We start from the raw sequence: 16,199 nt of genomic DNA on the forward strand, positions 1-16,199 counted from the left end.
TCACTGCCACCAGTCTAAGCCTATGGAGATGTTTACCTTCTTTGCAGAGCTATAACTTTTTAAATTGTATTGCTAAATTGACATTACTATGGCCCATTCAACATCGATTATCTATCGTTCAGGATGTGGGAACGTTATATTTTTTCATTCATACATTCATACGAAAATACCGTCTAGAATATAAATATGTTTTTATCGTTTTCTGCAGTAATTCCTAGAACGCTAGTTATAGGCCTAAACGCATAATATAGATTATCGATTGCAGTTTATTCGTGATACACGCTATATTAAAAAATCCAACTGAATACGATCCTAAACGTTATGACTCATCATGCGTGGATGAACGGGGGGGGGTCGTTTATAAGTCCGTGATCGTCAGTAAATACTTTATGTAGTATGGGTTGATTTATTGATCAGTTGGTTTGTAAACAAAGAAATGTGCAATCGCCTTGAAAATGACGTCAGCGTCCTCTTACCGTTAGCTGATGAGACTGGAGTAAAAAGATCCCACTTATTTGACGGCGATCGACTCGATCCATTTCCGGTTCGTATAATAATAATTAACACCCAAATCATCTCGATTATTGAGTTATGGCAGCGATCCATATACACAATGTGTGTCTACAGTCCCGCAACAATATGTGAGTGCCGGACGCATTTCCCCGGTGCACCGAGATCACAAGAGATCCATTTCCGGTTGCAACTCGCCGATCATCCACCAGGCGGCAGTATTGAAGCGTTGCAGAGTTGTGCAGGCTCCCACTGCATCAGACCAGGCTCTGTGAGGGAATTATGAATAACATGGCGAAAAAATTAAATATGATCTCAATAACGTTGTACGCCGTGGAATGGCAGAATTCGCATGAACTTGAAACACGTCGTAAGCCGTTTCCGGCGGTGGATGTGTTAATGTGTCGTGTAATTTCAACATGGAATTAAGGAATATCAAAATAAAAGCACACGTTGTTGAACTTGATCATGCATATTTATTAGAACATTTTATTACAGCACTATGTTATCAATACACATTTATAAAATGCGGCATATTTAGCCAAAATATGTTGCCAGAACATAAAAGAAAAAAGAAAAATAAATGTCACTGTCACCTACCCACAGCCCCACTTTGGGTCACGACCCGTAGTTTGAGAACCGCTGTAGTAGAGTATGAGTAAACAAGTAGAAGTGGCTGATTATTCCACTAGGGGGTCCCTGAGAAAGAAAGCGCTATGGGCCTCCATGTCACTCAGGGGACCAAAATAACTAGCAGGGTCATGCTCTCCCAGGAAGAATGTTTAAAAAAAAACAGCTCTGGAATACTCTTTTCTATAGGGAGGTGTAGTCTGACGTCACTTTGGACCGTCTGCAAGGTCTACCCATATAGGGATTTATCATTGGGAAAATGGATTATCGGCTATTGTAATAATTCTGCCTCACGAACAATTCAGCGATTTTTTTTTATGATTATTTGCGAATATTTTCATGTTGGGCTATAGATTGTGGATGAATACGCACAGAAAGGTACACCATGCAAATGTTCATGCTTTATTTGTTTTAAACGAGACGATTTAGAAATGGGCAGTGGGGAAATTAGTTGCAATTTTGCGAGGTGGACCGGCCGGAAACAGCAATGACGTATAACCACTACACCTCCCTATAGGGTCTTTTTTTATAGAGGATATCTGACCAAATGAAACTCCTGCTTACATGGGCACATAATTCCAATAGAAATGAGTGAGATGATCTAACTAAACTGGGGCTCTCCAGGCCTGATGGTCTGGGGCCCTGGTGCATTTTCCCCGGTATGCCTGATCAGTAAACCAGGCCTGAGAAGTGGGCATCAACATCATTATTAAACACACAAAATTCAAAACATATACGAATTAATCGTAAATTGATGTGCCTCTGGTCTTTAAGGTAACCCTGTATTATCAGAGTGTTATTGGGAGGTGCCTCTGATCAAATAGCAGCGTGGCGAGCATGAACAGCTGCACAGGCACCGTAGAACACTAACATGACATTTCACCACAGTTTGTTTTGCCTCATATCTCCCTCATCACAGTTTCGTCATGACTTGGGGAATTCCTAGTTCCTCCTCAGAGTGGTTCCTTTTGTTTATTTCTTTATGGGAACCAAGCGAGACCACAGCGCCGGTCATCTGTTTCCCCTGTTCATAGAACCGCTTTGTGTTGCGTGTTTGTCTTTTGATCCAGAGAGGTCACCTCCCACTCTTTCCATCCTCTTTTGGAAATGACTGTGCATGGTTCAGAGAGAGAGCGAGCAAGAGAGAGAGAGAGAGTGAGACAGGGTGAAGGGGAGAGAATAAATAGAGAGAAAGAGGGAGAGAACACACATACACACACGCAGGTACGGTAAACCCCTTTTGGATGGTTCAGTGGGCATCTAGAGCTACTTCAACTTACTGTACTGCAAGTTGAGTTGTACTAGGAGCAAGGAGACGGAGGTTTTGAATTCAACATGGATAGAATCAAGGCCTATAGCCAGAGGTAAATGTATCAATTGTTTACCAATTGTCTGATTAGTTTCATAGTTTTTAAATGCAGTTCAATTTAAATGTCTGCTGTACATTGTGATAATGTAAAATGTCTCTCTTCCTGTTTCTGTATGTAGCCTATGTCTGTCTGTCTCACTCACTGTCTAGCTGTCTAGAATATATCTACAAATACTATTTAGATAAGAACTTTATCTGTTACAGTTTACTTTTTAATAGGGGACAAAAACAGTGGCTTCTGTGCAGTCAAAACCTGTTGGAGGTCCTTATTTCCCCTTATTTTTTTTAAATGTCATGTTAATAAACATGATTATTACACAAATTTTTTTTTGTATTTTTCAAGGAATGTCATTTTAATATCTGAATATACCTGCTATTTTAATGTCTGAATATACCTGCATAGGATCCTTTTTACATACCTGTATACGATATACTATATACCTGTATGACATACATAATGTACATAATACTATAACACTGTATATACATCTGATCATTATTTCTCAGTAGTACTCGTTTAAATATACTCCAGTTTAATCACTTGTACATTGTATATTGCTATTGCACTTTACTGTTACATTTGCACTCTGGTTAGATGCCAACTTCTTTTCGTTGTGCTGTAGGCCTGCTTGTGCCGTATGATGCCAATACATTTGAATTTAATATGGGGCGACCCCACGCCTACCCTAAGCCCTTTTAAGGTGAACAAGCATGCTGTTGCTACCGAAGAGACCTCCCTGGGAATGGAAATGTGATGTTCCCAGTGGTGCCTAAGGCTGGCGCAACACTGCTGGGCAACGTTATAGGGCAATGTGCTTAACGTGATAGGGCAACGTGCTTAACGTGATAGGGCAATGTGCTTAACGTGATAGGGCAATGTGCTTGCCAACATGGAAATGAAGAGTAACAGGTAAGATTACTGTATACAATAGAATTCTGGGCAACGAGGTTTCCATACAATCCATTGTGTGAACATCTGCGGTCGGATGGCGTAGCGGAGATTGCGCCCGTCACCAATGCAAGAGGCTGCAGTCTCGACTCCCGGAGTCAGCATTGCCTGCGGCTTGGGCCGATCGTCATACTAACTCGTTTGGCTGAGTTAGCGGGAGGGAAGTCGAGGGTGGTAATCTGGCATTGTGGACAGCGACGCCTACAGGTCAGGTCTGGGCGCCTGCTCAGCGAAAGGCAGGAAATGGTGAAGGCAGCGTGACCTCCCACGCGTTATGCTTCACCAATGAGAGTCCTCGCTGCCAGGTGAAAAAAGAGCCACTGGCTGTCTCCACATGTGTCGGAGGAAGCGTGTGGTAGACTTCAGGGTTCCCTTGTACTGACCAGTAGGAGGAACATGCGCACAACAACCAGGTAGGGGAGGGGGGGAATTGGCATAATGACTAAATTGGGATGGAGAGAAAAATAGAAAAAAATATCAGGCGGAGAAAAAGAGGATTAAAAAAAACAAAAAAAACGTGATGAACATCTGTGTTGTTTGCAGTCTAAGATTTTTGATCATTTGGAATGAGAACCATGTAGACTCAAACACATGCCGTTATGTGGAATCTGCATGTTTTTTAGTTTTTTTTTTACGTTGACCACACTGGAACAGTGTGAAACAGACAGGATGTGGGAGCAGAATGGCCGGACGTGAGAGGCATATGTTGGCACTAAACCCTAACCCTAACCAAGTACTGTTTTTTCCCCCAATGTATTCTGGAGTCACTGCAAGTGACTCTCCCAGTGTATTTCTATGGTGTCTGTGTCTGGTGTGCCGAGAAAATACTGTACCCTCTACACAACTTGTATCCATACCCCTTAATAATAATAATAATCTTCATTTATATAGCACCTTTCATACACGGAGTGCAGCTCAAAGTGCTTAGCGAGCTGCACGTGGAGCTCCGTGCCAGGCAGGTCTGGTGTCTGTGGACAACAGCTACCATTCAAGGAACGTGCCAACATTATGGGAAATGCGCTTACCGTCTTCAAGAAGATGGATATAATTTTCCACTAGCCTATTTTAAAACTCTGGGCAGGCCTGGACTGGCCTGCTGACGTATATTTGGGCCGTTATAATTTGATAAAAAAAAAAAAAGTATTTATAAAATATTTAAATAAAATTATATTTTTTTATTTAAATTTTTTGGTCAATGAACGGCCCACTACTATGCTGGGAGAGCGGCCCATTGGTACTGACTGACACTGGGCTGGCCCAATCACATCTCTTACTAAGCACCCCCCCGCCAGTCGTGTGGTACATGACTGAGAGGGGGGCTGGTACATGACTGAGATGGGGCTGGTACATGATTGAGAGGGGGGCTGGTATACATGACTGAGAGGGGGCTGTGGTACATGACTGAGATGGGGCTGGTACATGACTGAGAGGGGGGCTGGTATACATGACTGAGAGGGGGCTGTGGTACATGACTGAGAGGGGGCTGTGGTACATGACTGAGAGGGGGCTGGTACATGACTGAGAGGGGGGCTGGTACATTACAGAGGGGGCTGGTAGATGACTGAGAGGGGGCTGGTACATGACTGAGAGGGGGCTGGTATACATGACTGAGAGGGGGCTGGTATACAGGACTGAGAGGGGGCTGTGGTACATGACTGAAAGGGGGGCTGGTACATGACTGAGATGGGGCTGTGGTACATGACTAAGAGGGGGCTGGTATGCGTCTATGCTTTCCACAACAAATTCGTGTTTCCGCGTTCGAGTTTTGCGCTCTGATTGGCCACGCGCGTTTCTGGTCATGTAACATGTGCGCCAATCGTGGGACGGCAAGTTCTGCGCCTATTTCCGGGTCTAACAGCCTGCAAACTACCTAACGCCTAGTTTATCCCTGGTTAAGCTTAGGCGACTCTTTCGCAGTTGGTTAAGGTTCGAGGTTAGAAACAGGGCAGGCGTTCTATCGCCATGCTCTAAGACAAACTCTAACCTTAACCAACTTCGAAAGAGCGCCTAAGCTTAACCATCCAAAAACTTGCGGTCCCACGATTGGCGCACATGTCACATGACCAGAAACGCGCGTGGCCAATCAGAGACGTGGAAACACGAATTTGTTGTGGAAAGTATTCAGGCGGCTGACGTACATGACTGAGAGGGGGCTGGTATACAGGACTGAGAGGGGGCTGGTATACATGTCTGAGAGGGGGCTGGTAGATGACAGAGACGCTGGTATACAGGACTGAGAGGGGGCTGGTATACATGACTGAGAGGGGGCTGGTAGATGACAGAGACGCTGGTATACAGGACTGAGAGGGGGCTGGTATACAGGACTGAGAGGGGGCTGGTACATGACTGAGAGGGGGCTTGTATACAGGACTGAGAGGGGGCTGGTACACATGACTGAGAGGGGGCTGGTACATGACTGAGAGAGGGCTAGCTGGTACATGACTAAGAGGAGGCTGGTACATGACTGAGAGGGGTCTGGCTGGTACATGACTGAGAGGGGGCTGGTACATGACTGAGAGGGCAAGGCTAAAAACCAGAGGCGATAGAGCCTTTGCTGTGGCTGCCCCGCACCTCTGGAACAGTCTACCTGTTAATATTAGGTCTTCCCAGTCACTTGCCACTTTTAAATCGCTGTTTAAAACACATATTTTCAGCCTGGCCTTCTAAATCCCTTGTACAGAGTATCCGCTTAGTTTTAATGTGATTTTAATGTATATATGTTTTAAATATAGTTTTATATGGTTTTTGAGTATAGTACCTTCATGCAAATTGTTCAGCACTTTGTCAACTGTTGTTGTTTAAAATGTGCTATAAAAAAAATTAAATTGACTTGACTGGTCTGACTCAGGAGAAGATGTTAAGTGTATTTGCCATAATGTTGGCGTGTTCCTTTAACGCGGGTAATGAAGTGAATCGGGTGCCATTCAGCTTGTGTCCCAAGCTGTCTGTTTCAGGCGTGCAAGACATGCATCAAAGCAATTGTATTATTAAAAGATTGAGTATTTAATTATGGACATCCTATATCCTGTACCCATTTAGAGCATTTCATTATGGACATCCTGTCATGTAGATTAACATGTAGGCATGTGACACTGCAATAGCAGAATAAAACTGCTCACGTGACTGCTCAAATAGAAGCATTATTTGTTTGTGTTGTGGTGTGTCTGAGTGTGTGTCTCTGTGTGTGAGAGAGAAAAATAGTTTCTTTGGGGTTGGCAAGGTATACAGTATCTTAAAGAAATCAATATTCAATGTTTTTTTTCTCATATGCATGTGTTTTTTTTTACTGAGTTATGTAAGTGATTGTTTGGCCATGAGAACTGAATTCCATAGATGTCTAATGTCGGTTACACCTATGGTATCAGTTCTTTTTGCCTGACCATTTAATCCACACAAGCTGGAGAAGAGGAAGACACAGAAGCAGAATTGATGAAGAGTGCAGCACCAACAGCAGGAACGCATGAAATTACAGGCGTTAAATGTTCAGAACTATTGACCCAGAGCCCTATTTCCTTTACCAATAATGTTGTTGATTCGTCCTTTCTCAGCACAATCCATGGTGTTAGATACATACTGGATACACACATTTGCGACTATTCGCCACAACCCACAACATGTATATCAAGTCAATGGGGCCACATTCCAGTCTATACAAGCCCTGAAGTAAATGCTGAAACCTACTCTGCAGCAGGCACGTGCACACATAGAGCCCAAGGGGTGCTTGAGCACCTGCCTTTTTGAGCCTCATAAAAAAAGTGCCCTTTTTGAAAAAAAAATAAAAAAAATTGTCGTTACGCATATAGACTGCCCTTCCAACTGAAAAATGTCAGGATAGAATCAAAATATTAGGTAAAGAGAGAGAGATGCCCCATATTCCATTGCAGTTTGCACGGCCTTCTCAGCGTGCCTCTCCGCGGACCTATATTTTATGCATAGCGTGGGTGGTGATGATGATGATGATAGAAACCGCTGTGGCACATACAGTTGAATGCTGGTATTACACTCATTGAGGGACACGAAGAAGTCAAGTCCGATGGGATTTGGGAATCTCAAATACAAATCGGGATTGAAATTAAAAATGCATTTATATTAAACAATACAGAATATACAGCACTTCTTGGGGTCTGTAGGGTAAGCACTTATTCCCTCCCCCCTGAACATTTATGGATGGGCCTTTTAAGTCAGTGATAAAAGTGTCTTTCAAGGATAAGTGAGCTCCTGCACTGATTATTATAGTTCAATATTTGATCACCAAAACCCCCCAAAAAGCATAAAAAGGGGGCCCCCCCCGCCCGAAAAGGGCCCTTAGAAATATGGCTTGCGCGCTCTGTTAAAACACACCCAGATATAGTGCCCTTTTCAGCCTTTGAGCACCTGCCCCTCTAAAGTCCTGTGCAGTGGACCCACAGTGTGTTTCAGCTTTTATTTGAGGGCTTGTGAGCTACAGACTGCAACGTGGCCCCATAGCCTTTGCATTTGTTTTGTGGCTAATAGTCGGAGCCAGAACATAAGACAGAAATAGGGCTAGGAGTCCAAACATTTTTACTTACCCTTTGAGTTTCAATTAAATCGGTAAGGGACATGACTGATAGTATCTCTGTATTTTATTTTTTTATTCTTTTTTAAAACAAACATATAAACAAACATGACAACACACGATAAGATATACAAGCATTAATTGTCAGGGCACATCCAATGAGATCACATTTTGGTTAGTTGTTTTATATAAGATATACCCATAATACCTGTTATCTAAAAAAAAAACCTACATACATATGCTCAGCTCGAACCCCCCCCTCCCGGACCCCACCTTGAGAAGTACCTCCACTATCCCTCGCACCTAACCAGACACTACCAGTGGCGGACTGGGACACAAATTCAGCCCGGGACATTCAGACGCACCAGCCCACACACCGGCCCACGCAACGGCCCACGCACCAGCCCCGAAACCGGCCCACACAACGGCCGTTATGAAACACTTGTCCAGTATTAAACAACCCAAGGCTGTGGCTAAGGAGTCAACATCAGGGAGACCAAATCTACACACCGCCCCTAGATGTGCACTCATGCACAGTGCACACACACACACACACAGAGACACACACATACATATACCGTTACTTCCTGTCATTGGCATATGTTTTTTTTTTTACTAACATCTTAGTGCCTCATTAGCCTAGGGATTAAGGATACATGAAGTATTAACTACACCATAATAATATTGAGGTTTTGATCCATAGAAAAGGTCTGGGCTACACAATTTCAGTTAGATTGGATTTATTGTCCTTTAATTTGGCACTCATGACATTAGTTGCTTGCCGTTTAATCAACATCGAAAGACCCCCCACTTCCTCCCAGACACCCATTCCAAGAGCTTGTTTTCTCTCTCTCTCTCTCTCTCTCTCTCTCTCTCTCTCTCTCTCTCTCTCTCTCTCTCTCTCTCTCTCTCTCTCTCTCTCTCTCTCTCTCTCTCTCTCTCTCTCTCTCTCTCTCTCTCTCTCTCTCCCCCCCCTCAGGGTCAGCTGTGCTGGACTGGGCGCTCTCTGTTTCCTCAGAGTCAACTGCATAAGAAGAACATCAGCAATCAATAATAATGGCTTGAATTCATACAGCGTTTTTCAGCCTTTTGAAAACACCCAAAGTAGTAGTAGTAGTAGTAGTTTATTCAGTCATCATCTCACACAATACAATATACACCATCATTTAACAATATTTGATTTTACAGTGACTGAGAAGGTACAGACTGAAGCAATGCTTATATAGCCTATGCCTGTCCTATATTCTTAACAAAAATTACAAAAATTAAGACTCCAAAACAGTATTCTAAAAGAAAATAGCAAAAAAAAACAGTATTATTCACCCTTGTAGTTTTCAAAAATAGCTTTACAAACCATTTTCTTAAAAACCAAAAGCGAATTACTCATTCTTAACTGTATATCAGCATTGTTCCACAAAGCGCTTCACAGAAACCATCAAGCATTCACACTCACACAGTCATACGCTACTGGTGGTTGTGAGCAGCATCAGCAAACACAGCTTCCCTGTGGCAGACTGATGGAATCATGTCTGCTATTCAGCGCCAACCACCATCAACAACCTTCATAAATACATTCAACATTAATGGAATAGGCTAACTACCAACTTAGCTGTAGCAGTTAGCTGTTATATGCAATCACATTTGTTTAACTACGGGGTAGTAGTTGACCTAGTTGTTAGCTTAAGCTAGTTAGCTGTGGTTATCTACAAACATGTAGATGAGACTAATCGAGAACATGGCTAACTGTTGGGAATTCTAAGGTACATCTTATTTAAGCATGTAAAATGGCAACTAATCAATTCAATCAATTAGATTACCAATATTATATCAACATGAAAATTTGAAAGGGAACATAATAGTATTTTATTTGAGTATTTACTATTATAATATTAGTAGCCAATTAATTTGCAGCCCGTCCTAGGTTCTGATTGGCTCTCTAGGTTAGCACTTTAGCTTCTGATGCTGTGGTGGGCACTAGTCCTAACATTGCTAACTAAACTTTTAGTCAGAGAAAAAACGTCACGAGTCACGACTATTTACGTCCATGTGCTGTAAGGAATCAGGAATACGGAAAGCACATTGTCTTGTAATAGAATGACTGAAATCACTGCAAGAACTAGTATAGGCTAGCTAGCCCTCATGAACCGGTACACACCAACAGTAGAATATGCACTAGGCTACTGCACGCACCTGTCATGTTACTGTTGGTTCCTTCCACTTGAACTTCATCATCATTAGCAGCAGCAGCTACTCTAACGCCAGCCCTTCCTCTACTAAACATGTCTGTAATTTTAGAACATTGTTCTGCGTCTTTTACTAGCAATTCTAGCTTTTTCAGCTCCACCCTTTCTTTTTTTCCATTCTCCATTTCTGCGCTTCTAGGCCTACTCGCGGTTGGGAGGAAACGTGAATCTCATTCACTGATGTCTCATGTCTCATTCAAGACTGGCTAACAAAAGCATGTCTTTCACTTAACACCAAGAAAACAGTGTGTATGATGTTCACAAAGTCACCAGTAGAGGTCACTCACTCTAATGTGTTTCTGGGAGAGGCGGAGCTGGACATTGTACATTAATTCAAGTATCTTGGGGTCACATTGGACTCTACATTGACCTTCAAAAAGTAATGTGAAGAAAGTGACAAACAGTCAAGTTTAACATCGAAAACTTCAGGCAGATCAGGCCCTGCCTGCCAGTTAATGCTGCAAGGATGTTTCTGCATTCAATGATTTTATCACACATCGAGTACTGTTTTATCAACTGGTCTCTTTCATATGTCACTACTCTTACACCAATAGAATTACTCTACAAAAAAGCCATAAAAGTATTTGATAGGAAACCAATTTCATTTCATCACTGTAATGTTTTAGAAAAACATAACATGCTAAGTTTCGAGAATTTCCAAGTTTTCAAATATACTTGCTTCATGTACAAGGTTCTGCATGGACTTGCCCCTCCCCCATTGAATGAGTTCATCCAACAGAAAGGAGACACTGGCATTACCACCAGGGCCATCAGTAGAGGGGACTGTAAGGTGCCTTTTCGGTATACTACCATTGCAAAAACTGTGTTCTCTGTTAAAAGTGGTAACTACTGGAATAGCCTACCAGTTGTGATTAGAGAGTGCCCTACATACTCCATGTTCAAGACCCATCTTAAACTGCATCTTAAGGCAAACCAGAACTGTGATCATTTTTAATCTGATTTAGTTTATGCAACTTGTTTATTGTTTTTTTGGCCCACACACCGGCCCACATAATGGCCCACACACCGGCCCACATACGGCCCACACACTGGCCCACACACTACACCGGCCCACACACTACACCGGCCCACACACTGGCCCACACACTGGCCCACACACCGGCCCACACACTGGCCCACACACCGGCCCACACACTGGCCCACACACCGGCCCACACACCGGCCCACATACTGGCCCACACACTGGCCCACACACCGGCACACACACTGGCCCACATTAGTGGCCCACACACCGACTCACACACCGGCCCACACACTGGCCCACAGACTGGCCCACATACTGGCCCACACACCGGCCCACATACTGGCCCACACACCGGCCCACAGACTGGCCCACATACTGGCCCACATACTGGCCCACATACTGGCCCACACACTGGCCCACATACTGGCCCACATACTGGCCCACACACTGGCCCACATACTGGCCCACACACCGGCCCACATACTGGCCCACACACCGGCCCACATACTGGCCCACACACTGGCCCACACACCGGCACACACACTGGCCCACATTAGTGGCCCACACACCGGGCCACAGACTGGCCCACATACTGGCCCACACACCGGCCCACACACCGACTCACACACTGGCCCACACACCGGCCCACACACTGGCCCACATTAGTGGCCCACACACCGTCCCACATACTGGCCCACACACCGGCCCACACACTGGCCCACATTAGTGGCCCACACACCGACTCACACACTGGCCCACACACTGGTCCACACACTGGCCCACACACCGGCCCACATTAGTGGGCCACACACTGGCCCACACACTGGCCCAAAAAAAAAGTTAAAAAAAAAAAAAAGTTAAAAAAAAAAGTATAAAAAAAAGTTTTTTTTTTTTTTTTTTTTTTTGGACCAGCCCACGTTGGTTCCGGCCCATCGGGATTCGTCCCGAACGTCCCGATGGCCAGTCCGCCACTGGACACTACCATTATAAGCTAGCTTTTATTCTCTCCACCACTTCTAACCACATTGACATTTTGGATTCATTGAGACCCAGAATTCTTGCTGTAGATATTTCATGGTAAATTACATCGAGATATGTAAGAAACCAAACTTTACGGCACATTTTTTCCGGTTGAAACCAGCGTGATGCGATCAGCTTTTTGGCTACTGTGATACCCGATAAAACCAATCTCTTTAGCTGTGGATTCACTGCAAACTCAAAAACATCATTCAACAGCAATACCGAGGGGTGTACAGGTATATTCCAAGATACGAGTTTTGATATTTGTTGGGTCACATCTTTCCAGAATGCCTTAACTGGTGAGCAGTCCCAATACATGTGCATAAATGTCCCTTCGTCCCCATTTGTACATTGGGTGCATTTGGAATCTTGTTTGAGCCCCATTCGGCACAGTCTTATAGGAGTCAAGTATGTCCTGTGAATATAGTTAAGATTGATTTGTTGATGATCCGGGTTCCTTGATGTAAGTCGGACATTTGCCCAGGCTCCTTGCCAATCAAAGTCATTTTCCAGGTCTGGTATATCCCTCCTCCAGACAGAGTCAAGTTGGAGGGTTTCATACGAGGACGTTAGTAATTGATGATAAAATTCTGAAACAAAACCTCTCGATGTCTCTCTTGAGTAGAAGAATTTGTGGTATCTGTGGTGTTCAATTGGTCTGTCTAATGGAACACCGTGAGACTTCAAACATAGCTCTAACTGTTTGTGAAAAAGCCATGTGGACTTGGTGAGATTAAATTTTTTGCGTATTTCTTTATCACTACAAAAACCCTGTTTGTTAAAAATATCCCCTAATGAGTGTATGCCTTGCTCTTCCCATATAGGGAATCTTATAGGTCGTTTTCCAATTAAGAGAGCATTGTTATTGAATAAGGGAGTATGGTTGTGCCATTCTTGTGGGTTAGGATTTTTTTTTTGTGATTCACGCCATATCCGGATCGCATGAGTAATTATGGGGCCAAATTTTCGTTCACAGTGCTTGATTGGTAGTTTAGTGTATGCTATGTCCTTCAGTCTATGTGGGGCTACTATGTTTTCTTCTATTTTCCTCCAAGATGCTAATGCTTGGGAGTCAAACCATGTTGTCAATGGACTTAATGAGTACGCCTTAAAATATAGGAAAAAATCTGGAAATGCCATGCCACCATCTGCTTTATTTCTCTGTGCGGTGGATCTTTTTATACGTGGTGGTTTGTTATTCCAAATAAATTTGTATGTGGAGGAGTGTAATCTTTTCCAGTAACCCTCTGGAGGGGGTAACGGTAGCATTGAACAGAAGAAGTTGATTTTAGGTAGTACATCCATCTTAACTATTGATATCCGTGCTTGTACTGTGTTCTTAAGTTTTGCCCATCTATCAAGGTCGTCTTTGATTTTGTTTTGGATTTTTGTGTAGTTGTGCTTCACCGTTTGTCTTATGGTAGGGAATATTTCCACTCCCAAGCATCTGAAATGTTTTACCATCGGTATCTGTCCTGGGAGGGTTGTATCTTTTTTTGCAGGGGTGTTAAGTGGAAGGAAAGCCGAAAAGGGCCCTTAGAAATATGGCTTGCGCGCTCTTTTAAAACACACCCAGATATAGTGCCCTTTTCAGCCTTTGAGCACCTGCCCCTCTAAAGTCCTGTGCAGTGGACCCACAGTGTGTTTCAGCTTTTATTTGAGGGCTTGTGAGCTACAGACTGCAACGTGGCCCCATAGCCTTTGCATTTGTTTTGTGGCTAATAGTCGGAGCCAGAACATAAGACAGAAATAGGGCTAGGAGTCCAAACATTTTTACTTACCCTTTGAGTTTCAATTAAATCGGTAAGGGACATGACTGATAGTATCTCTCATGTTATTATTACTATTATTTATGTATTATTCACATTATTTATTATTATTTAAAAGGCTAGCATACCCAATCAATTAAGACACAATTGAGAATATTATATTGTGTAGCAATTGTGCAGATACTATGGTGTATCAATAACAAATGAACTGATATTTCTATTTATAATTTTAATTGATATTTATATTGTTATTGTAATATCCTAGAGGGGATATCTGTGTAGCCTATAGCCTACCACAGCACAGCAATGATGCGTGATACAAACTACCCTCCCACTCAGGGCATTATGGGGTAGAACACATAGTAGCATACTACAAAAACCTAGGGGTCCGCAAAGACGACTTCAAACTGGAAATGGTAACAATTCAGACGAGTTACTCAAAAAACTGAGCGCCCTCCAACCTAACAAGGCCACTGGCCATGACAACATCCCCTCCAAATTCCTCAGAGACTCAGCAGCCGCCATCACCCCAGTCATCACACACATAATAAACCTCTCCATAAAACAGGGACACGTCCCCAAGGACTTCAAAATAGCGAGAGTGACCCCTCTGCACAAAAAGGGCAGCAAATTAGACCCAGGCAACTATACCGCCCTGTTTCTATTCTTACCTCCATTTTAAAAGTCATGGAAAAAATAGTATACGAACAGGTCGAAAAGTACCTAGCGGAAAAAAATCTAATCTACGAATTCCAATCTGGCTTCAGAACATCCCACTCCACTGACACATGCCTTCTCTATTTGAACGACCACATCAAACAAGAGGTGGACTCGGGCAAATACTGCGGCATGGTCATGCTGGACCTACAAAAGGCCTTCGACACTGTCAATCACTCCATTCTGATTGACAAGCTAAAAGCTATTGGTTTTGATAGTTTATCAGTGAGCTGGATGCAATCCTACCTTGAGGGGAGAGAACAGATGGTGGAGGTAAACGGTACCCTAACAGTACCCCCTCACAGTGAGCTGTGGTGTTCCACAAGGAAGCATACTAGGACCACTACTGTTCCTAATTTATGCAAATTACATGTCGTCAGCTTGTGACTGCAACTTGTTCTTGTTCGCGGACGACTCAGCCCTGCTGGTCTCTGACAAGAACAAGTTACAGGTTGAAAAAACCCTCAGCTCAGAACTCGGCAGAATCTGCACCTGGCTCGCTGATTAACAAACTAACATTACACCTGGGTAAAACAGAGTCCATTCTCTTCGGATCAAATAACAAACTCAGCAAGACCAACGGCTTCTCAGGGTGACAATATTGTCACAAGGAAAGATGAAATTACATACCTAGGGTCCATCCTAGAGGCAAATCTTTCCTGTGACAAAATGGCGTCCAAGGTAATAAAAAAAAGTCAACCAACGAACTAGATTCTTGTACCGGATCTCCTCTCTGGTAAAAAAGAATACCCTGAAGACTCTGGCAGGAGCATTCATTCAAGAGTACTACGACTATGCTTGCACCCAGGGGCGTAGCTGTAGAATCTGGGCCCCATGAAAGAATGTAGTTGTAGGCCCCCAGTGAATGCGAGCTCGCGTGAGAATTTTTTTGCCATTTATTTATTGATGAAAACGCATAATATGGTTTTTACCTATACATTCGGATCAGCAGTTCAGCACCTGCACTGTTGGTGGTGGGTGAGCCTAGTAAAGGATGTCGCATTGTGTTCATCTTCAAAGAATGGACCAATGCAATAGTCTACCAAAGCCCCCCCCCCCTCTCTCTCTATATATCTCACACACACACACTTCAGAAACAAACATAGTGTAACTGAGGGGTACAATTCCCTGACTGTATTGTTAGATATGATATTTAATACCACTACCTCTTGTACTTTAACTTCTGGCCATCCAGTACATGATATAAGTATGATGAACACTTTCCCACCTGATGAAACGAATCCACACAAATGTACCAAATCGAAGGTTTAATACAGCAAAAGGTGTATACAACGTTCACTTAATTACATTTATGATTTGAAATATGAAATATGCACTTTTATGGCAAATGAGTATTCGTAGGTAAATCAACATTGAATGTCCAATCTCTGGTTACGCAGGGAGTAAGTATACAACCTGGAATATTTAGGAAACGATAGCGATGGTACTTAAATGATTATAGCTGGATAC

Source organism: Notolepis coatsorum (assembly GCF_963971535.1).
Source record: "Notolepis coatsorum genome assembly, chromosome: 10".
In the NCBI taxonomy this organism is placed as follows: Eukaryota; Metazoa; Chordata; class Actinopteri; order Aulopiformes; family Paralepididae; genus Notolepis; species Notolepis coatsorum.